At 35.7% G+C, this 24,523-nt stretch overlaps 1 long non-coding RNA gene and 1 pseudogene across 1 annotated transcript; both read left to right on the top strand.

The window, feature by feature from the left end:
- Positions 1 to 535: 535 nt before the first annotated feature.
- On the top strand, positions 536 to 20,080 carry LOC144320036 (uncharacterized). Its single transcript, XR_013385628.1, has 3 exons — positions 536 to 627; positions 16,575 to 16,727; positions 18,971 to 20,080. It is a non-coding gene; the product is annotated as an uncharacterized LOC144320036 (long non-coding RNA).
- On the top strand, positions 15,222 to 15,918 carry LOC144320035 (nascent polypeptide-associated complex subunit alpha pseudogene; annotated as a pseudogene).
- Positions 20,081 to 24,523: the final 4,443 nt, after the last annotated feature.

Raw genomic sequence — 24,523 nt, forward strand, 5'->3', positions numbered from 1 at the left:
GACTACAAAAAAGTGGCTGTTGTCAAAAATTATTCTTTTCTTTTTTAAACAGAATTTTTCTACTAAATCTTTAATTAGCCAGAAAATACCATAACTAAGGTAATTCAGCACCTGTTGTTATTTTTTTAATTTGCTTTATTAGGTCATAGAATACTTTACACCTGTTCCTGCTGAAACCTATATGACAATCTCTGATTTAGACTTACAAAAATAAATCTCTATAACTTTCACAAATGGCATTAATTTTTAAAAGATAAAGAACAAACCAATATTAAGCATGATGTCTTTCTCTTTTTTGTTTGCTTACTGCTGTACTTCAAATACTCAGAACAATACTTGGCACATAGTAGGTGCTCATTTTTCCTTTTTTCTTTTTTAAATGGAATATTACTCAGCCATCAAAAAGAATGAAATCTTGCCATTTGCAATGAATGACATGGATAGAGCTAGACAGTATTATGCTAAATAAGTCAGTCAGAGAAAGGCAAATACCTTTATGATGTCATTCATATGTAGAATTTAAGGAACAAAACAAATGAGTGAAGGAGTAGGAGAAAACAGAGGGGGTGGCAACCAAGAAACAGCCTCTTAACTATAGAGAACACATTGATGGTAACCAGAGGGGAGGTAGGTAGGAAGACGGGTTAAATAGGTGATGGGGATGAAGGAGGGCACTTGGTATTCTATGGAAGTGTTGAATCACTATATTGCACACCTGAAACTAATATTACACTGCATGTTAACTAAATGGAATTTAAATAAAACCTTTAGAAAAATAATTCTAAAGTACTAGTATTCATTAAGAAAAAATGGACCTAAGACTACATAATTCCAAAATTGCAACATCTTTTTTCCCAGAAAAATATCAAATAATAAATATCACCAATGAAGTTCAGCATTAATTACATTTAACTTTTTATCAAGGAGAATGGCTATCTTTTGTAGCACATCCAAAGCTACATATATACTACACATTTTTCTCACCTTTGCTATTCATTGTAGATTAAACTTTAAAATTTAGAAGTGAAGTTTCAAATTTAAAAAAATTGGACTCTTAAGGTGATGAAGGATAAAAATATGCCAAAATCAAATTTTGTTTGAAGATTAGGATATAAATATCCTTTCTGAAAATAATGAAACATAAAGTCAAATATTTTCTATAAATAAGGGACAAAAGAAATAGGATGTAAAACTTCCAAGCCACTAAGAGATTTTTTTAAATGAGGAAAGTCAACATGATCATTACACAGATGTCAAAATTAAATAAATGCAAATAACAGGAAGAAAAGAAAGTGAGAAATAAGATGTTTAAAATAACATATATCAGAGTTCATAATTAAATGAATGGACTAAAAATCATCTTTAAAAGGCCACACATTCAGTTTGAATAAACAAAAAGGAAAATCTATAAATGCTGATTTTTAGAGACATAGTTAAAAATAAAATGATACAAAAGAATTGCAAATAAACAGAAATGTAAAAATATTTCAGAAATAAAAATAAAGCAAACTTGAAAATAATACATGAGTAAGTGTCCTGGCAGAAAGTTTTTAGCGCATTCAATTTGGATAACTTGAAGAGAGTTTAATAAAATAAACCATCTATCAGGACGGGTAGGTTTTATGAAAACCACCACCAGTTATAGCAGGAAATTATTACCACCCTTAGGTCTCAGTGGGTAAAGGGAGAAAGCTTTTTACCAGAAGCCAGAGGCTGGGGAATCCTCCGGCGGCTCAGCGGTTTGGCTTCTGCCTTTGGCTTAGGGTGTAATCCTGGAGCCCCGAGATCGAGTCCCACGTCGGCTTCCTACATGGAACCTACTTCTCCCTCTGCCTATGTCTCTGCCTCTCTTTCTCTGTGTCTTTCATGAATAAATAAATAAAGTCTTTCAAGAAGAAAAAGAAGAAGCCAGAGGCTGACAGCAGCTGTAGTTTTGTTCAAAACCTATAGTTATATGGCAATTCACACGAAGAAAGCATGGAATAGGTATCCCAAATTCATTCTGCTCCTTTCCTGCTTGTCCGGCCAGTGATACTGCCAGCCTAACCCAACTAGAAGTGAAGGGGAAAGGGCATCTCTTGATGTGTGTGGTCCATACAAATCAGCATCTAGAGGCACAGAACACTAAGGAGTAGAGGATGGATCTGGGAGGAAAGCATAAGATTTCCAGCATGAATAGTCATAAAAGATAAATAGAATTCAACTTAAAATGATTAAATGAAGAAAAGTGGGGGTGGATGTTTTGTAAGATTAAAAATTCAAAGATACATAGGAAGGAGTTTTCATGTACCAATAAGTGTATCATTATGATATATAAAGTAAAAAAAAAATCAACAATATAAGAATAATTTGATCAAACCCTGGCTGTGGAATGACATAGCTTAAAATGTGACATAACCAGAACTGACGGAATGATTGACAAATATTCTTGGTAAACATATACAGAGAGATTTGCACTTAACTGAGAAACATATTTTTTCTAAAGACTCAGAAAAATTAGTCATCCACTAAGAAACAAAATAAGTCTCAGTTATTTCCAAAAGAGAACATTTATAGAATACATTCTCTGACCACAATTTGATAACCAGAATTTACTAAGCACTAATTTTATATTCTAATATAATTCACATATGACTATAAGGGATATGTTATTATTCACTTCACTTCAGAAATGATGAAATTCTAAAACTCAAGGAAAAATATACTGATTTTAAACTGCTGCAGAGGTAGTAAATAAAACCAAATATCAGCTATATATATTCTTACAACAGAATGAAGTGATAAAGATAATGAGGGGGTAAAGACGGATAGCACCAGAAGATAGGATGCATAATATATATTATAGCTACGGATTATATATGTATATATGTATGTGTGTATATATATATGCATATGTGTGGAGATTATATATATATGTATATACATATATATATATAGAAAAATGAAACCGAAGGAAAAATCAAATAAAAAAAGGAATTTCTCTAAAGACTCAATTATTCAGATTGAAAGAGTACCAGGCAAAATGAAAGGAGAAACATGACTAAACATATCTTGTAAAAATTTTCTATTTCAAAAGTTGTTAACCTTATTTACCACAAGTCTGAAGCTATAAAAACCTAGTAATAATCATAAATATAGCTAATATTTAAAGAGGTAGGAAAGATCTCAACTGGAAAAAATACTTAAAATACTACCTTCTACCCATCTGCTGAGTACTTTATCTTCTGGGCAAACCCACCCATACACTAAAATCATGGCTTTCTTGAGATTCCCTGTCAGTTGCTTTCAAGCATCAATGTCAAGGGCTATAAACAAAATCACTTGAAGTCAATTACAATATCTCTCAAAATCACTTGAGGTCAATTAGGTATCTTTCAAAATACATTGATATAGCAATTGATGGCCTAGATCCTTCTGAAATTTTATGTTTAGAAATAAATTACAGGACAATGATCCAGTTTGCATTGAAAGAAAAAAACCTATGCCTATGTGTGTGTGTGTGTGTGTGTGTGTGTGTGTGTAAATAAATAGAATGAAACTGGAGGGACACAAGCATACATTTAAGAGTGGTTACCAGAAGGATATTCCAAACTTCATGAGGGTCCAACTATTGAGCTGAAGAATATTCCCAGCCTCATCGAGGAAAACAGGCACAGATCCCATGTTCAGCAGTCAACCAACATAATTATGCGTAAGTGAAAAAAATCCAAATGTACAAGCAACTGCCAGGGTAACTTCATCTGAGGCCATTTCGCTGCATAGATGAATTAAAAGACTACCACATTCACCAGACATATTTATTTTATTTTTATGTATTTGGGAGAGTGGGGAAGCAAGCAGAGGAGCAGGGGGAGAGGGATAAGCAGACTCCAAACTGCATGTAGAGCCCCAGGTGGGACTCAGTCGCACAACCCTGAGATCACCACATGGGCCGAAATCAAGAGTCAGACACTTAACCAAAAAGCCACCTTGCCCCTTCAGACATGTTTCTTGGCTTAAGTTCACTATAATAGCTTCAGCAATACATAAATATGTCTTTAAAATTTCAAAAATTTTGTTGCAACACTTTTGCCATGTCCATACATTTGTGGTTCAATCAGCAGTAGCAATTGTTCTGATTCCCTGTGGTTCCTTAAGATAGCCCACTGAGTTGAGAGAGTTGTTATTTCTGAGTTCCTGCAGTTCACACTGCTATCTGGAAAGTGATACATGTAAACAATCACATCTTATTCACTTTGAACCCATTCATAAAAACAGCATTTGCCTGTTATATAGCCTACTTTTACAAGTTTGTGTTTTAGTTGTGCTATCAATGCATTTGCTATAATTGAATGTCTTACTCATTGTTCCATAAATTCCTTGAGGATAAAGATCAAATTTTATTAATTGCTCCATCCTTAGTACAGCAGATCTTCCTACCTATGGCTAGAAAAATAGAATAATATAGAATAACAATAGAATCATAGAATAAATATTTTATGGATACATAGAATGATGGATGGATGGATGAATGGATGGATGGATGGATGGATGGATGGATGGATGGATGGCTATATTCAGGTACAACTCTCAGCTTTATTTCATCAGAAGAGCTTTGTATATAGGAGAGGTATAAAGCCTTTGTTAGCCATTAGGCGTTATCTGGACTTCCCTGTGTTGATATGTTATAATAAACAGTTTTTAAATCTCCCCGCTTATACCCCCCAAAAAAGTTAATCCAATTGATTAACAAGTAACCTCACTTATGAAAAAGTGTATTTCCATCTTTCTGGTCAACCATTTTCATTGGTTCTTACAATTCCTCTTTTCTTAGTTCTCCGAAGGATTATTTCTCAATCTTTTCTAACAAGGATAATCAAATAATACTAAGATTTTATTTCAAAATGTGCTCTAAGATACATTTTAAACTCCTCTAACCAGCATTTCTATTAAGAGTTAGTGCCTGGCATAATGTGTGTTTATTTGACCAATTCAAGATTGACAGTCTCCACAAAGTGATGGAGAAAATCCTCCTCCAAAGCCTATCACTCTTAAGAAGCCTTTACCAAAAACTTAAAATGATTTTTACTTTATCTCTGTATCACCAGCCCAGCTGCAGGTTAATCATCCTATGACAGCTATTGCTCACTGAATTAAAACAAAATGACATTAGTGAACAAAATTGAGCAAGCAAACCAGATAAATCCTAGAATGGAACAGATTATTTTCATTGTGTTCTCAATCTTAGAAGAGATGATAGAGGAGCAGTTACATTAAAATTTTCACAGTAAAAAAAAAATGCACTTCTGGCCACTCTCTTGTTTTCTCTTGGTCAAACGGTTTTAAACTGCCATTAAAAATCACTAAAAGAATAATAAGAAGAAAAATCTCAATCTAAACTCATATCTGTGAAATTAGGCTCACTCTCTATTGAAAATACCCTACACCTGTTACATTTTGCCACTGGAACGGGATAAGCATTGTAACTAAATGGATTACACTGCATTTTACTAGAAACAAATTACCCAATACTACCATTTATGAGTTAAGACTTCCTGTAAGAAAATAGTGCAGGAAAAAAGAGGGATTATTTCATATCTTTGAAGGGTGTTTTATCACACTGTGCAATTGCATGCAATTTAACACCTAAACTGCTTAAAGTGCAAATGATATCAACTAGTCCACCCTAAGGGCTTGGTAATAGTCCTGCGTTTGTGCTGCTAGAGCTGGTTTTGTCAGCACTTCCATTATAAGCCTGGTCTTTCAGGACTTTTTTCCACTCAACCATGAAAATTTGCTGTAGTTTACAACTTAGCATAGCAGGTTTTAGCTTAACAGCTCCTATTTTTCTTCCAGCTATTTTGTCCCAAAAGAAGTCAGCTGGCCATCTTTTTGTGAAGAAAAGAAGAAAAAGAATTTGTGCTATAAATTATAGAAAGCAAATTTCAAATTAATAGTTTGTTACAAGTATTATCTAACCTCATTAGTGCTAAGGTAGTTCTGCCCCTATGTTCCCATCTCCACAGGAGGCTCCTAAAATATTTGGGGAACAAGAATCATTCTCTTCCAAAGTAACTTCTGGCCTGGCAAGTTTTCCTCAGTCCATAAATACTGGGACTACAGCAGAGAAATAAGAATATGTTTCGGGCCACCTGGGTGGCTCAGTGATTGAGCATCTGCCTTTGGCTCAGGTCGTGATCCTGGGGTCCAGGGATCTAGTCCCCCCTGGGGCTCCACACAGGGAGTCTGATTCTCCCTCAGCCTATGTCTGCCTCACTCTGTGTTTCTCATGATTAAATAAATAAAATCTTTAAAAAAAAAAAAAAGAATATGGTTCAAAAATGACCAGAAAAATCTCAAGAAAGTTCATCAGGAGAGGAGCAGAGACATTATAATTACACTGAGTTAGCCACTTTCTGGAAACACATGCATCTTCAGCAGCACGTGTTGTTAGCCTTAGGCCATTGAAAGCCAGGTGTCCCTGTGTTGATGGTCCAAATTTTCAGATTTCTCTCACTTCTCCTGCAGATAAAGGGCATTTCTCAAGTGGCTTTTAGGAAAAATTCTCCCCACTAATTTTTCATCCACAATCTCTAGTTCCCATAATGAAAACTACATACTCAGCTCTTTTTTTGTCTTCTTGACAATCTGAAACATAAGTACAGATGCAGTAGCTCAGCACTCCATCTGCAGATGAGGAGCTCTGGTTTCTTTGGTGTGACCATCTCCACTAGAGCATTGTGTCACTTTCCCTTTTATCTCCTCAGGGACTTCCCTGCTTTCCCTACTCTCTTACATGCCTATATTCCAACGTTTCTTTTTTTTCTCTTCCTTCCTATAAATTTGCAAAACTCCATCTTTTTTTAAATTTTTATTTATTTATGATAGTCACACAGAGAGAGAGAGAAAGGCAGAGACACAGGCAGAGGGAGAAGCAGGCTCCATGCACCGGGAGCCCGACGTGGGATTCGATCCCGGGTCTCCAGGATCACGACCTGGGCCAAAGGCAGGCGCTAAACCGCTGGGCAACCCAGGGATCCCACAAAACTCCATCTTGAAAAACATTTAAATCTCCCTTCAATCCTCTGAAAAATGTTATATTTATTCCAAATACTATACACAAGTATATTTACACATTTAATCCATCATGAATTTTTATTTAAATATGCAGTGAGGCAGGGATCTACATTCATTTTCTTCCAAATGGTTGCTAATTCTTCCCCAGATATTTATTGAAAAAGCCTTACTTTCCCTATCAATTTGAAATCCTACATACCTGTACATTTATTTAGCCAAACTATATGTCTTTCAGTAAAGTTTCCAAGTCACACACATACATATTATGTAGATGTATACATTGAAATATATATCATTCCTACAAAATTTATTCCTATACATTTTATAGCTTTTGATGCAAAGACGATTAGAATCTTTGCTTGCATTTTATTTTCTAACTAGTTTTCATTGCTATGAATAAGAAAGCTATTTTCTGTATTTTATATCCTTCAACTTTAAAAACTGTCTTTTGTAGAGTCTATCACACATTATAACTATATTCCATCTTTTATATCAACTAAAAAATTAGTATGCTTCATTTTCTCTTGATAAATTATTTCACTTTTTGAGGGCAGCTAATGTTATTCCATTAGCTGAAACCCCAGGAATGGTAAATAATAGTGAATATCTTGATAAAGACTTAAAAACAAAAGTATTCCATATTTTACCATTTAATCTGATTTCAGAAGTTTGGTGTATCTGATAAATATTTTATAACATTTAGGGTATACCTATGATTCCCATTTTGCCTATAAGGAATTTATCAGAAATGACTGAATTTTGTCACATAGTTTCAGTGATCATTTTATATAATTCTATGAAGGGTTTTTTTTTTTTTTTTTGCCATCATTTTACTACTACTACTACTACTACTACCAGCTAATGCTTATGAAGTTCTCACTATGTGCCAGGCATAATCAAACATTTTATATTGATGAATCTACTGAGTTAAGTAATATCATTATCCCCAACTTCAAAATCAGGAAGCTGATACATAAAGATATCAAACAGATTTGAGTGAAATAAGCAGGATTTACACCTAGCAGTTTAGATGCAGAGCCCACACTCATTAACGACTATAAATTATTCCTCTCCTATGTTGATTTATTTCCTAGAATTTAGCAATCCTTGGAGTCCTGGCATCAACCTTATGTTTTTAAGGTTTTATTTATTTATCTTAGAGACAGCTAGAGCCAGCCAGAGAGAGAGTATGAGTGGGGAAAGAGACAGAGGGAGAGGGAGAAGCAGACTCCCCACTGAGCAAGAAGCCTAATGTGGGAAAACATCCCGGGAACCCAGGACCATGACCTGAGCCAAAGGCAGACAACTAACTGACTGAGCCACCTCGGTATCCCTGGAATCAACCTTATTTTGTCATTATGTATTACTAATAAAATAAATAATTTGTAATATAGTACAGAATACAATTGTATAGCTTACATTATTAATTCTACACGAGCAAATGGGATTAGTCTATAAAGTTTCGTATGAAAGTAAATGTATGACATTTTACTATTAGTGGTATCTTTTTCAAAAATGAATTGGGAAGATCTTTATCTTTTTCTATTCTCAGAGATAGTTTAAACAACAGAGATGTACCGGTTCCTTGGAAGTTAAATATAATGTACATATAAAATTATTTTGACCCACAGCTTTATCTACTGGCTGAACATTGACTACATTTTAAATTTCCTCCAGTTAGAGATCCCTGGGTGGCGCAGTGGTTTAGCGCCTGCCTTTGGCCCAGGGCGCGATCCTGGAGACCCGAGATCAAATCCCACGTCGGGCTCCCGGTGCATGGAGCCTGCTTCTGTCTCTGCCTTTCTCTCTCTCTGTGACTATCATAAGTTAAAAAAATTAAATTTCTTCCAGTTAGTCTTCTCTTTTAAAGATTTTATTTATTTATCAGAGAGACAGAGAGAGAGAGAGAGAGAGAGAGGCAGAGACACAGGCAGAGGGAGAAGCAGGCTCCATGCAGGGAGCCCGACATGGGACTCGATCCCGAGACTCCAGGATCACGCCCTGGGCTGAAGGCGGCGCTAAACCGCCCGGGCTGCCCTCCAGTTAGTCTTCTGCTCTAATTTATTGCCATGTATTTATAAATATTTTTGTATAATACTGGTAATATATTTATAATAATAATATAAGTTTTAAATATAAAATATTGTAAATTTTCTTGTTCTCTCTCATTCATGTCAGGGATTTATACATTTTAGTCAAGAGTTTCAGGTGAAAACTTTTGGTTTTACTCATCATTTCTACTTTTTTTTCCTATTTTACTGTTCAGTCATTTTTCTTTATTGTGGTAAAAACACTTAACAACCCTTCTGGTAAATTTATAAGTGAACCACACACTATTGCTAACCTTGGGTGCAATGATGAAGAGCGGGTCTCTAGAATTGATTTGTCTTTATCTACACTGATGTGCCTTTTATTTTGTTCTTTTCATCTGTTTCTATTATTTTCAATGTTTATTTAATAATAAACCACACAAGGCCCAGATTTTTTTTTTTTTTTTTTTTTTTTTTTAAGGCCCGGATCTTAAACACAGCCTGCATCATGGTCTTGAGTTTTGATATATTCATGTCTATTTTATTCAATTGCAAATCATTTATTTTAATTATGATGGGCCGTTTAGTATCTGCGCTATTTGGGATAGCTTTTTTCTCAAATACCTAATTATTTTGTATCTTTCTATCCTTAGTTTCTTGTTTTAGTTATGTTTAGCAAATATTCTGTAAAAGGTACGTTATGAAGTATAATTTAACTTCATTTGTAACCTTTTGAGTGAAAGTTTCTCTTCTCACAAATGTTTTGTGAAAATAAAACATCTGTATCCTACAGAGAACACATATCCTGCCTTCCTTCCCTTGCTCTCTCTCTCTTTTTGTCTTTTTCTCTGGGTGTGTGTGTATTGGGGGGTATAATTGAGATTTTTTTAATTTGTGTTAATCAAATATTTTTATCATTTTTATAATATTTATCATATTTCATCTAGTTCACCTGTTAAATACTAAGATAATATACTAAAATTTTCCACTATGATTATGGGTATTTATCAACTCCCTATTTCTAAGGAATTATGAATATTCTACTGCTGGATTGTTTGTAAGATGAACATTAATGTTATTATATCCTTCATTTAGTTTAATTCTATCCACACACAGATAAGTTAGATAGATAGATACATAGATAGATAACAAGGGCTAAAATGTATTTGTTAAAAATAATGAAGGCAAATCTTAAAAAAAAAAAAAAAGGAGGGGGCACTTGAGTGGCTCAGTCGGTTAAGCATCTTTGGCTCAGGTCATGATCTCAGGATCCTGGGATGGAGCCCCATCTTAGGTTCTCTGCTCTGCAGAGAGTCTGCTTCTCCTTTTCCTTCTGTGCTCCTACTCTCTCTCTCTCTCTCTCTCAAATAAATAAATGAAATCTTTTTTAAAAAATAAAGGTAACTACTAGAAAAATAGATTGCACAGCACAACGAAGAATTCAGAAGCCATTGCTATCAATTGGGCAAAAGCAAAATGGGACAAGAGGAAAGTAGAAAGTGATACTGAAAGGGTAGCAAAGAATCATCATACAGTTGTAACAAAACAGATCACGAGAACATAAGATGAAAGGAATGAAAATTTCAATTATCCAGAATAATATTAGTTGATTAAATTCTCATATATGAAAACAAATGTTGATGAATTAATTTAAGAAACAAAATGGAGGGCAGCCCGGGTGGCTCAGAGGTTTAGCGACACCTTCAGCCCAGGGCGTGATCCTGGAGACCCAGGATCGAGTCCCACGTCGGGCTCCCTGCATGGAGCCTGCTTCTCTCTCTGCCTCTCTCTCTCTATCTCTCTAATAAATAAATAAATAAAATCTTTAAAAAAAATGGAGTTGTGCCTGGTTGGCTCAGGGGTTAAGCATCCAACTCTTTTTTTTTTTAATTTTATTTATTTATTCATAAGAGACACACAGAGAGAGAGAGAGAGAGAGAGAGGCAGAGATACAGGCAGACGAGAAGCAGGCTCCATGCAGGGAGCCCGATGCGGGACTCGATCTCAGAACTCCGGGATCATGCCCTGAGCCAAAGGCAGATGCTCAACCACTGAGCCATCCAGGCATCCCTAGCATCCAATTCTTGATTTCAACTCAGGTCTTAATCCCAGGGTCATGAGTTTAAGTCCCTCATTGGGCTCCACACTGAGTGTGGAGCCTACTTTTTTTAAAAAAAGAGAGATTTTTCTGAATGTAAGAGTCACATCTAGAACAAAATGGCAAAAAAGATTCCAAGTTACATTACTTATCTCCCTTTACATTTGCATCAACCACCCCATTTAGTCTGATTTTATTACAGTAGTCTTTCTCCTTCTGATTTTGACTATAAAAGAGCTATTTAAGTGGATGCCATGCCTGCAAATTTGCTACCTCCAGTTCCTCTACATCATAGCTTGAATAATCTTTCTGAAATGCTCTCTTTGTCTCCATGTCTCTGACTGTGTTTCTCCCTGTCTCCAGCTTCATTGCCCAATGTTGCCTTGTGAATCTTTTCCTGTAGCTACAGTAAACTACAGTTCTTAAAGTTTTCAACTAACCTGTACTATAGCATGTCTCTCAGTATTATTACTCTGTAAAAGCTCCAAGAAAGCGGAGATTGTGTCTGCACAGGCTCTCTTTAAATATTTGTTCAGTGAATTAATGTGTGAGTAAATAAATGAAAAAGGAATAAGGGAATTGGTAAATGGATGAATAAATTAACTTCCCTTTCTTTGGACTTCTATTCCCATCAACCTGTCCAATGCCTACACTCATTTCTCAAGGCCTCTCTGAGAAGCTTATGACAGTGTATGATATAATAGTTTCTCTTATAAACAGTTCTATATAAATTGGAAGTAACGCTTGATGTATTACCTAAAAATAACATCCTTTTATCAAGCGACCCGGAATTATGTTCATTTCTCTCTCTGCTTTTATTCTCTTCCTATTATTTATCCAATGATCCCAATACTTTCCTTTTTTTTTTTTTTTTTTTGGTCTTGTTTTGTTTCACTCAATTCAGGATTTTTCTTTTTCTCAGTGGTAAGTGTTCCTCTTGTCTTCTAATAAAAAGTCAAGAGTTCAGCGTTCCAAGGCTCTGGAGAATGAGTTATAGTTCCAGGAGATGACTCACAAAGAGAAATGAGATCAGCCCACACAACTTCACCCACACTTTCTCTGAGCTAACTCAAGTCTAGAAGAGAGTGGCACAGTAGAGAGGAAGGGCGGGGACAAACTTTCTTGACCTCAGTTTCTTTTCCTGTAAAATGAGTATCTCAGATCTGATAATCCTGACAATAACTAATGTAAGACCCAGTAGACAAATATTTTGTACCAACTAATTCTAGTTCTATGCTAAACTAGTTTATATACCTAAAACACTGAGAGTTCTTGCCTTTGCATGATTTTTTTCCAAACCCTCCTACTACATCGCAAGAAGTGAGGGGAGTGGCTAATTTTAAATGAAACTGACTACGGGAATTAGGGTAATGAAGAAAACCCTCAGCCTCTCTGGGGCCTACTGTGATTAGACAAAGAAAGCAGACCTAAGGCAGGCCAAAACCCACTCTCTTCTCTGTCTCTCAGATTAAAGGGCTCTAAGCTGGAGTCAAAAACTTGACCAGTTTCCATATATATTAATTTGTTCTTCTCAATCTTCAAATAGCTCAAAATTGTGGTATGCCTTGATTAATTGTGAGGTGTGCCTCAAGTAATTTGTTGGTAATAATAAACAACCAAATTTTGACTTTTTACATAAATCACAGCAGACTCAAAGTTACTCCTGTCTACAATATCATTCTCACCAACTTGTAGTCCAGTCTTTCCTGGAATAACAAAGATGAAACTTGAGCAGGAACATGTAGAAAAATAAGCATGGGTTCTGCATGTAGACATTATTCCTTACATCTGTTATAGGAAATATACTATTTAGGACTAATGTATTAAATAACTGATTCAATCAACAAATAATCATTGATAATGAGAACATGTATATGGTAAATAGAAGAGGATGATCTAGGTGGGGAGGTGGGGATAAGAAAGAAGTACATATTAATACCACCTAGGAAAACCTTTTAAAAGACATCCATGCCTGGGCCTCCATTTTAAGATATCCAGTTTCAACTGACTTCCCATTAATTGAGTGGTTCTCAAAGGTCAGTGTGCTTCAAAATCATCTAGCTAGCTTGCGAAAACAGAAATTTATAGGGTCCACCTCTGGGGATTTTCAGTGGTCTGACTTGAAGCCTGAGAATTAATAAGTTTTGCTGGTCCATGAGCCACATTTTAAGAAACATTATATCCAATCATGCCACAAAAAGTAGCAGAGGATCATAACACCTTGGAAATCTATTAAAAAACACAGCTTCCCAGACTAGTCTTGTAGGAGAGTCTGCCTTGTGTGAATGGAGGTTTCAGTTCTTGGATTCCCCACAAGTAAAGAAAACCAGAGGGAGGGTAACAAACACAAAGCAGTTGATTAAGGACAATACACTCTCAAGAAGGAAGAGTATGTAGGCCCAGAGGTGGCAACTGCACCAGGATTTTCTCTATTTGCATAAGCTATGGGTCATAGCTAGGGAAGCCTCTGACTGAGGATTGTTCCAATCATCTGAAGGACTCCTTCTACCAGCTGGGAGGGAGAGTTTTTGGCTCTGCAAAGTACTTGCTGAAACTGTCACGGCCATCGTGGTGGGGGAAGGGGGGGCATGTCAAAATCATAATGTAAATTTATTATAATGAGGCTACAGGCTACTCTAGGGGGCAGAGGTTGAAGAGGAGATCACATGTTCTGCACCTGTAGTGCTTGGTCTGTCAGCCCCTGGTCTTGAAAGCCATATGGTCAGGACGTTAAAAGCCACAAAATCAGGATGTTGTGCCCTCCAGCTTCTGATGCATCACTTATTTATCACCACCCTGACTCCAGCTGGTGTCTAACTAACTGCCTACTCTATCATCCTCATGAAGATTTTGATCAAAATGTTGATATGGAATCAGGGAATTTTAACAGTTGCCCTCAGTGACTCTTCTCACCAGTCTAGGTTGGTGATCCCTACCAATAAGAGACCTCTGGCAGAAAATGGAGACGGGCAGTGGGGACGGTGTCTCAGGTTTTTATATAGTGCTGCTTCATGGATTGACGCCATGTGGCAAGTTGCCATGTGTTATCAGTGTGTTTCCATAGGGCAAGTGTCAGAACAGATCTTGTTCTACCATAATCTGCTTTCTCTGGCCTCTCCTTCCATGGCTTTCTAACCACACTGGCTTCGCATCATGCCTAGGTCTTCCTATCTTGACCCAGCCTGCCGAACTCAGCTGATTTCTCTAGCACCTGCCCTATTTTTCTTTTTTTTCTTCCACCACATTTCTCTAATAGATGTTTTATATCACTACAACCACTAGTTTCTCACCCTAGACTTTCCTGAGATGAAAGGAATCTAGCTTTCACCGACACTACTTTATGAAATAAACTTTAGGACAGCTTTTCTTATATTTGAGATATTTACTTTTTGAAACAGAATTCTTTTTTAACCTATTGACAGTGTTAAATTATTTGTTACTTAAATATGCATAAATATAAATTTAACTTAAACTCTGTATAAATGTTATCAATTATAATGATGTAACCATGAAAGTATAAGTTCATGTAAACTGGAAAACCAATAAATTATAAATTAATAGTACAAATGTCAATAGATTAGGGATCCTTGGGTGGCTCAGCAATTGAGTGTCTGCCTTTAGCTCAGGGCATGATCCGGTGTCCCAGGATCGAGTCCCACATCAGGCTCCTTGTATGGAGCCTGCTTCTCCCTCTGCCTGTGTCTCTGCCTCTCATTCTCTCTGTGTTTCTCATGAATAAATAAATAAAATCTTTTTTTTTTTTATAAAATCTTTTTAAAAAAACCAAATATAATAGGTTAAATAATATATTTCAGAAAAAAATTAGTTGCATTTACTGACCAATATATGTAGCATAATATATACTTCTATATGTAATCTGCTTCTCTATTTTTGTATCAATAACATTTAGGCCTAGTTAAATAACCCAGTTTTATAAAATATGTGAATAATAATAAATTCTGGTTCATGATAATCAGACCTTATATTTAAACCTAAACTCTTTGAGGAGCAATCTTAAAATGTCAATTTTAGCTCTCTTTCTGCCACCATTTTGGTTCCGCGTTCCCTGCACAAAATGCCTGGTGAAGCCACAGAAACTGTCCCTGCTACAGAGCAGGAGTTGCCACAGCCCCAGGCTGAAACAGGGTCTGGAACAGAATCTGACAGTGATGAATCAGTACCAGGGCTTGAGGAACAGGATTCCACACAAGCAACCACACAAGCCCAGCTGGCAGCAGCAGCTGAAATCGATGAAGAACCAGTCAGTAAAGCAAAAAAGAGCCAGAGTGAAAAGAAGGCATAGAAGGCTGTGTCCAAACTGGGTCTTTGACAGGTTACAAGGGTTACAAGAGTCACTATCCAGAAATCTAAGAATATCCTGTTTGTCATCACAAAACCAGATATCTATAAGAGCCCAGCTTCAGATACCTACAATTTTGGCGAAGCCAAGATTGAGGACTTATCTCAGCAAGCACAACTAGCAGTTACTGACAAATTCAAAGTTCAAGGTAAAGCTGTCTCAAACATTCAAGAAAACACACAGACTCCAACCGCACAAGAGGAGAGTGAAAAGGAAAGGGTTGATGAAATGGGTGTAGAGGTTACGGACATAGACTTGGTCATGTCACAAGCAAATGTGTCAAGAGCAAAGGCAGTCCGAGCCCTAAAGAACAAAAGAAATGATATTCTAAGTGCTATTATGGAATTAACAATGTAACCATGTGAAAGCGAGGACTTTTTCTTTTTCTTTTTCTTTTTTTTTTTTTTTTTTGGTGTTTCAAAAGAATAACTGCAGCTTGGTTTGAAATTTGTACTGTTTCTATCAATAATAAAGTTATGGCTTCTTGTTGGGAAAAAATATCAATTTTAATTAGATGTCCCAAGAACTCTCTAAATTTATCTGCTTTGTTTAAAGATAAATTTAGTTCCACTATATTGTTGTAATCTATGTTAAATGCCTATGTAATCCAATTAGTGCCACAAGAAGAAACAGAAATTTTCTTCATTAAGGTATATAGATTTAGTATTACTGTTAATGATTGATGTGGACACAGATGGAATCCACACAATACAGCTCATAAAGGGAATATGAGATGTCCTATTACAGCCCTGCTTCCTTTGAGCTCAGGTCCCTATATAGTAAGTTTCAAGTTCATGTCATACCATAACTCTCCCCGACACTTCTCCGTTAGGACTGTGAAACCATCATCAGTACAGCATATACTAATGGAGAGGCATTTGTCCTTCATTTCCTAAAAACATCTACATTTAGAGGCAAATACAAGCACTGGCCATGTAGCAAGTGCATATTCAATAATGGGATTTACGTTTATAATATTTTTTAGATTTTCAACTAAAATGAAATCACAGAATTTAAATTTCTTTCATAGTCAACTCAGAGACCTCAAGGCTATATCTATGAATTCCAGGACTGCCCAGAAGGGAGTTTGAGAAAACTACTTTGGAATAGTGGTTCTCATTTCGGTGGAGGAGTTACTTGACTTCTTCAGGCACTGGATCTGCATAACTTGAAATATCTAAAGGTACCCACGTCCTACTATGATATTCTGATTCAAGATACTGCTTTTGATATTTTTCAGCCCTGACAATGCATTGCTGCTGATGGGAGTGGGTATATATTTTATGTTACAAAGAGAAAGGGAAGTTTAAGAATCAATATGTTCAAAAACCAACAAAGATATCTTTTAATATCAAAGCCAGATGACTTTCTTCAGTTAGAATCCTTATATCTCAGAGCCAGGTGATGCCTACTATCTCTTTCTTTAACTCTATCATATGATTCTTAAACATTTATTTTATTGCCTATACGTCTATTTACATGACTGTGCCTAATCTTTCTTTTTCATGGATTCCTCTTCCCTCTTCTTTGTTCCTTTTTTAAAGATTTATTTGTTTATTTTAGAAAGGGAGAGAAAAAGAGAGAGAGAGAATCTTCAAGCTAACTCCCTGCTGAGAACAGAGCTCAGTGTGGGGGGTCGATCCTAGGACCCTGAGATCATAACCTGAGCTAAAATCAAGAATTGGCCACTTAACAGACTGAGCCACCGGGCACCCCTCTTTTTTGTTCTTCAATATATGTATCCTGAAAAGTCATTTTCTCTGTCTACACTTTCATTCTTAGCAATCATTCCCACTTCCATAAAATACTCAGAAGACTGCTTTTAATCTTCATATTATTAGGCATAAGAATAAAAAGTTTTGAGGATTAAGTAAATGAATGTGTCAAATATAGATTTAAATTAATCTCATTTATCATCAATTACAAAAATAAGTCAATACTTTCAAGAAGTAGCCAAACATTGGAAAAACAAATTCAAATTATAACCAGAAATTTCAGCACAATATAAAGTTTTATTAAGGGCAAGCAAGTGGCATAAAAAAATGTCCTTTATAGAATACAGTACCTGATTAATTCAATTTAGAACTTAAAGTACTTTAAATTCACTTCTTTTTTTTTTTAAGGTTAACCAACTGCTAGTCAGAGAAAAGTTTCAAGAAAAGGACTTCTGGTTTCAAATATGTTCTTAATGAATAGGATTTGATATCTGGCCCATAGTTTAAAACACAAACATAATGTTATTTGAATTTAAATGAAGGCAAGAATAGATAAACAAGAAGGTCTTTTCCAGAAGACTATCCAGCCTGATTGGGGAACTTTATATTGAACATATAGATGGAAGGAAGGGGAAAAATGATTTAAAAAAGTAACTTGAGATGTCAGTTTCACTGTAGGAATTTGGGAACATATATTAGGTATATTTATATTGAGGAACTGAAGAAGTATTCTGTGACTCATAAAACACTTGAAAATGATCCAATGCCTCTATATTCATTTAATATTTGCATTCTAGTTTTGGCTGTTACACAAACTGACTCTTTGGATTTTAGTTTCCTTGTTAATAAAATGAAGTGTTTGGGTTGGATCAGATTATTAATTATGCTGCAGTGATAATGTAGTTCCTAAATGGTGGCCTAACATAACAAATGTTAGATCCTACACATGTCCACACTGGCCTGCAAGGAATCTGCTCCATTTAGTCACTCAATAATACAAATGATGGAGACCTTGGGATATTGAGACCTCACCATCTCAGGACCAGGTTTCATGGGGTACTCTGGTAGGGGAAGATATTGATGAAGGGGATGTATAGCATTTACCGATCTCAGCCGAAAAGTGACATACATTATTCCCACGAAAGCCAGTTGATCAGAACTACTCTCATGGTCCAAACTAAGCACCAACGTGTCTGAGAAATATGAAGAAGTACATGAAAATTGTGTGATCATTTCTGCCAATATCTCAAATTCCTCAAATCTATGGTTCTCTAATTATAAAGTCTGATATTACATGGACTATCTTCTACGTATCAGGCAATTTACGTATATTAAAATACACTACCTACAATATGAAAATATAATACCTACAACAGTAAAAACCTATAATCCACTAAGGTAGGCAATATTATCCCAATATTAGAGATGAAAAACAGATATAGAAAAAAACAATTCCTACTCAGTATTAGAGTTGAGTTCTAAATTCAGAACTATTTCATTCAAATAAATAGACTGTTTCCCCATGTCTCACTATCCTCCCTGAGTATGGAGTAATGAAAATGGCTTCTGAAATCTTGTGCTCTGGCAGAAATAAGAAAACAAATCTGAAATTTGTTCTAATTATGATAAAATGCCTAAAGGAAATTGTATGTTTATTTGTAATAAGACTACAGGTTATCTAAAATGCCACATTTCTTTCTGTTTTTTTAAGATGTATGTATTTATTTGAGAAAGAGAGCGCGTGAGAGCAGGAGGATCAGAAGGAGAGGGGGAGAGAATCTCAACCAGACTCCCCACTGAGAATGGAGCCCAGCAGGGGACTTAATCTCAAAACACTGAGATTGGGACCTGAGCCAAAACCAAGAGTTGATGGTACAACCTCCTGCACCACCCAGGTACCCCTAAAATGGCACATTTCTTTAGTTTTTCTTGAAATTATACCATAGCAAGGATTATATAATTCTTATTAAATACTCTTAGAGTATCATTACAGATCTTTGACGAATAAAAAGCAAATACCACAAATATTGGATCAATTGGACAAAGGTTGAATCCTCCATGATATAGATTGGATGTTAGTGGGTTAGACTAGATGATCATGAAGAGATTTATAGCTCTAGCATTCCTAGATCATATTACATACATTGTTGCTCCAATATCTGCAACTCCTTTGTTCTTGCCAATTGAATATATACTTATCATCACATTAGCTCTCCTGATGTTTTGTTTATATGGCACCAACTCTGCAGTTATTTGGAAACCCCAGGTGATTGAATGAAGTTTTCCCTTTGTATTTGAAGTTTGACATCAATTAATGCAACAAGAAAGTCATTAATTTAATTAATAATCACTGAAAATTCTCCCTTGCTCTGCCACTTCTAAATTTATCCTCAATTACAGGGATGCTTTCATGTATTCATTTAGTTATATTCATTGAGTACCTACTGTATTCTCAGCACCGTGCCGGGCTCGGATTATAAAGATGAATATGACAAAGGACTTGCTCTTAAAGAACTCAACGTATTATGAGTAAAAATATCTTAACATATGATTCAGTTTATTTTTTCCCCTTAAGTGGGCTTTAGCACACTCTCTTTCTAGCAATTTACTCTACCTATTTCCTAATGAAACTAAGCTTTTCATTATTTTATTAAGGCATTTATGCTTGTATTGTCTAAATGGCACCTGTTTTCAAAATACTTAGGAATATTAATTAGCTTGTTTTTCAGCACAAAAGATAAAATCATGTTTTAAAAATGTAATTACCTTTTATCAGTTGTAGTAATAACATTTATTTTACATATTTGTCTCATAATAGTATACAAACAAATGCTAGAAACAAAATATGTGTGATTTTTTTAAGCTAATAAAACATTTTTCAGATCTCAGTATTTTGGAGAAATGAGTCACTCACATCAAACACTTGAAAGTATATACTACATTTCATCTGACAGAAACACCTGAAAAAGAACAAACTTCCTAGAGCAGAATTAATATAAAATAAAAACTTTAGAGACTTTCTTTTTCTCCCTTTAAATTTTTACTAATTAATGATTCTTAGTTTGCTTTTGGGAATTGGAAATGCTTTCAGTGTTTTCCAATATAGAAAAATGTACTGAGTTAATCCATAAATGCCCTCTTGTGACAGTCTCCAAAAATGCAACTGCCTTTTCCCCTACTTGTTTTGCTTTGTTTCTCCTAAAATGTCCAAACTGTAACAGATTCAATAAAAAAAATCAGTTTTATATTTTATCTAATAAAATTAACATCTCGTTTTTAATAAGCCATGTGGTGTTTTGAAATTTAGGCAGAAAACCTTGTGACAATACTATTTCCCTGTGTAGGGTAATTATCGAAAAACCTAGGAAAGATTCTAGTTCTATCTTTACCTTATTCCACTTTGACGTGTGTGGCAAGGGAATTCTAGATGTTGTGAAGAGATCCTTTTTCAAGAACTTCTAGGTTCGCACACATTTCTCAATGTGATAGATAAAAGATAATTAATACTTTGACTTAGTTTGAACCATTCTTTCACAAATTATTGGTGATTGGGGCACCTGGGTGGCTCCGTCAGTTAAGTATCCAACTCTCAGTTTCAGCTCAGGTCATGCTCTCAGGGACCAGGGATCAGAGCCCTGCATCAGGTTTTGCACTCAGTGGGGAGTCTGATTGAGGATTCTCTCCCTCTTCTTCTGCTCCTCCCCCTGCACTCTCTCTTTCTTTTTCTCTCTTTAAAATAAAATAAAACAGGGATGCCTGGGTAACTCAGTGGTTAAGTGTCTGCCTTTGGCTCAGCGCGTAATCCTGGAGTCCCGGGTTTGAGTCCCTCGTCAGGCTCCCTACACAGAGCCTGCTTCTCCCTCTGCCTGTGTCCCTGCCTCCCTTTCTCTGTGTCTCTTGTGAATAAATAAATATATAAAATCTTTTTTAAAAATAAAATAAAATAAGTACCTCTTAAATAAATAAATTATTGATTACTTTAACCAATATCTCATTTATGTTCATTGGTCTTGTTGGAATTGCTAGAAGTGAATGTTACTATTCACATTTTAAAATGAAACAATTCATTACTAAAGCAGTTAAATGACATGCCCAGGATAAAAGTAAGTGTAGGACTAAATGACCTGTGGGCCAACATGTGGCTTTGACATATTACCGATAAAGCCTTTGGCTTTATACATACCTGTATTCAAAAGTCAGATGTTGACAAAAGCTTTTCAAAAAGCAAGTCACATGTATTTCTTAAAATTTATTTCTAAAAAAAAAATTATTTCTAAAACTTTATTTTAGGCTAAAAATACCTAACTTCAGTTCAAAGCACAAAAAGAATATTGAAGTGTTTCCTTTCTAAGATTTAACCTAGAACTTTCAATAAAGATACAAATTATGAAATTTCTTAAGAAGATGATATACACTGAATTTTAAAATGAGCCAGACTGTTTGAAAAAATTACTTGATTTTTAAAAAATATATCAGTTTCTCCCTCTGAAAAAATGGAAATACTAATAACGTATCTCATAGGATTTTAGTGAGATTTACATGAGATCATGTATCCATATATTTCCTTGCCTTTAATAAAGGCTTAAAAATTATAGCCATTATTATCAGACAAAAGGCTTAAATTTGTGTTGTGTATTCAAAAACTTTATTTTGTCACTAGGTTGGCCACATATTAATAACTGCTAATTTCTTATCCTTCACACTTAAAAATAGTGTAATTACACAGTTGACTCTCGAACAACACAGTTTGAACTGTGAGGATCCACTTACATGCAAATTTTTGACAAATAGAGTACTATAAATGTATTTTGTTTTCCTTATGATTTTGTTAATAAAATTTTCTTTTCTCTTGCTTACTTTATTGTAAGAATATAGTCTATAATACAAATAACATACAAAATATGTGTTAATCAACTGTTCATTTTATTACTAAGGCTTCTGGTTAACAGTAGACTATTTTTTTTTAATTTTTTTATTTATTTATGATAGTCACACAGAGAGAGAGAGAGAGAGAGAGAGAGAGAGAGAGGCAGAGACACAGGCAGAGGGAGAAGCAGGCTCCATGCACCGGGAGCCCGACGTGGGATTCGATCCTGGGTCTCCAGGATCGCGCCCTGGGCCAAAGGCAGGCGCTAAACCGCTCTGCCACCCAGGGTTCCCACAGTAGACTATTAATAATCAAAAGTTACACATAGATTTCCTCCTGCTTGGGGGACTGGCCTCCCCAACCCCCATGTTGTTTAAGGGTAAACTGTATATGGCACACTTAATGTGCATAGCAGATGAGAATGATTAAAATAATTCAATAATATGAGTCCTACTTATGTTTTCATTGTTAACTTAGATAATTTGTTTAAATTAAATTCTCTTGATGATAAAACCTGATAAGTAGCAGGAACGACAGTTTCTTCCTAAAGTCAATATGATCTTGAACTTACAAAGTCTTACCATCACCAACTGGGGGTGAGAGGCAAGTACAGAATATAGGTCAGTGATCTATGATGGGATTCAGAGACATTGTGGACAAAGGAATAGCAGAGGAGAAAGGAGAGAACAAGAATGCCTGCCCTTCTTACCTCCAGGAGGGAAACCTTTGGAGCATAGAACGCTGAATTTTGCACTACTTTGGAAATAGACAACATATTTGCAGAGCTACCAATGCAATGCAATTTTCTGTTTGGGAATCCCTTGCAAATAATCATGTCCTTAATTAAATGATCATGTATGAATTTCAAACCAAAATGTAGGATGATGTGAAAAAATTCATGTATGAATTTCAAACCAAAATGTAGGATGATGTTACAGTACTTGAAAAGGTGTCCCATCCCAAGAGTAGCTTTGACATCCTCATTTTCTTTGATTCCCATTCTCAGTGTATTGGCATTCTTGTAGATTCTACTTCCTAAATATATCTTGAATCTTCCCACTCCTCTCCACCTTTCCCATACCTCTTTAGTTGAAGGTATCATCATCTTTCATCTGTTACTATAATAGCCTTCAAATAATGATTTCTGAATCCATTCTATTTCCATATTACCACTCCGCCTCCCCTCACCTTAAACATACACTCTAAATTCTGTTTACAAATCACACAATCAAGGTGATCTTTTGAAAGCACAAATATGATGAAATAACACATTAGTTTGGAACGTTTGACCACTTTCTGTGAATTACAGAAAAAGTTCCCAATCCTAATGTTACTTAAAGCCTCTGCCTGACCTTCCTTATCTACTCCTCCAATCTTGTGTCTAACTACTCCTCGCAGCAAATTCTTGAATATACTGGCCTTTGTCTAGTCCCACAAACACATGAAATGGTTTCCTATTTTAGGGTTCTTCTGCAACACTTTTTTTCTATCACTCTGCCTAATTCCTTTCCACTCAGGACAAACATCAGAGCTCAAACATCTCAGCTCAAATATCACTTCCATAGAGAAGATTTGCTACCCATAGGACAAATATAGCACACGTGTTATAAAACAGCACACTCTTAGGGCACCTGGCTGGCTCAGTGAGTGGAGCAAGCAACTCTTAATCTCAGGGTTGTGAGTTTCAGCCCCATGTTGGGTGCAGAGTCTCCTTAGAAAGTAAATAAATAAAAATTAACCAACACACGCGGGACGCCTGGGTAGCTCAGCGGTTTAGCACCTGCCTTTGGCTCAGGGCGTCATCTGGAGTCCCAGGGTCAGTCCCACATCGGGCTCCCTGCAGGGAGTTTGCTTCTCCCTCTGCCTATGTCTCTGCTTCTCTCTGTCTCTCTCTCTCTCTCTCTCTCTGGGTCTCTCATGAATAAATAAATAAAATCTTTGAAAAAAAATTAACCAACACACACACAAAAATAATAATAATAAATAAACTAATACACTTCTGTCCTGATTCATTTCCTCCAAACAACTTATGACAGTTTATACTTCAATGTTTATTTAATGGTGTATTCGTAAGTACTGGCTATCAGCCTCATTAGACTATAAACTCCAAAAGGCTATGTCTATTAGCTCACTATGATAGTTCTAGGGCCTATAAATGGCACATGGCGCTTAGTTGGTGCTCAATTATCTGTTGAGTAAATTTAATTGCTTATTTTACTCTCTACTAGAGAAATCATTCTGTGTTTAAACTTTCTTCAAGACAGATAGGTGTCTCATGCAATATTTCCAGTCTTTTCTTCCTAACTCCAAACTGACCAGGTATACTTGCCAAACAACTAAACTGTGTCAAACCATTGGTGCCACCTGTTGGCTCTTCTGTGCCTCACGCCCTCTTTC

The sequence above is a fragment of the Canis aureus genome, chromosome 9 (genome assembly GCF_053574225.1).
Source record: "Canis aureus isolate CA01 chromosome 9, VMU_Caureus_v.1.0, whole genome shotgun sequence".
NCBI lineage: Eukaryota > Metazoa > Chordata > Mammalia > Carnivora > Canidae > Canis > Canis aureus.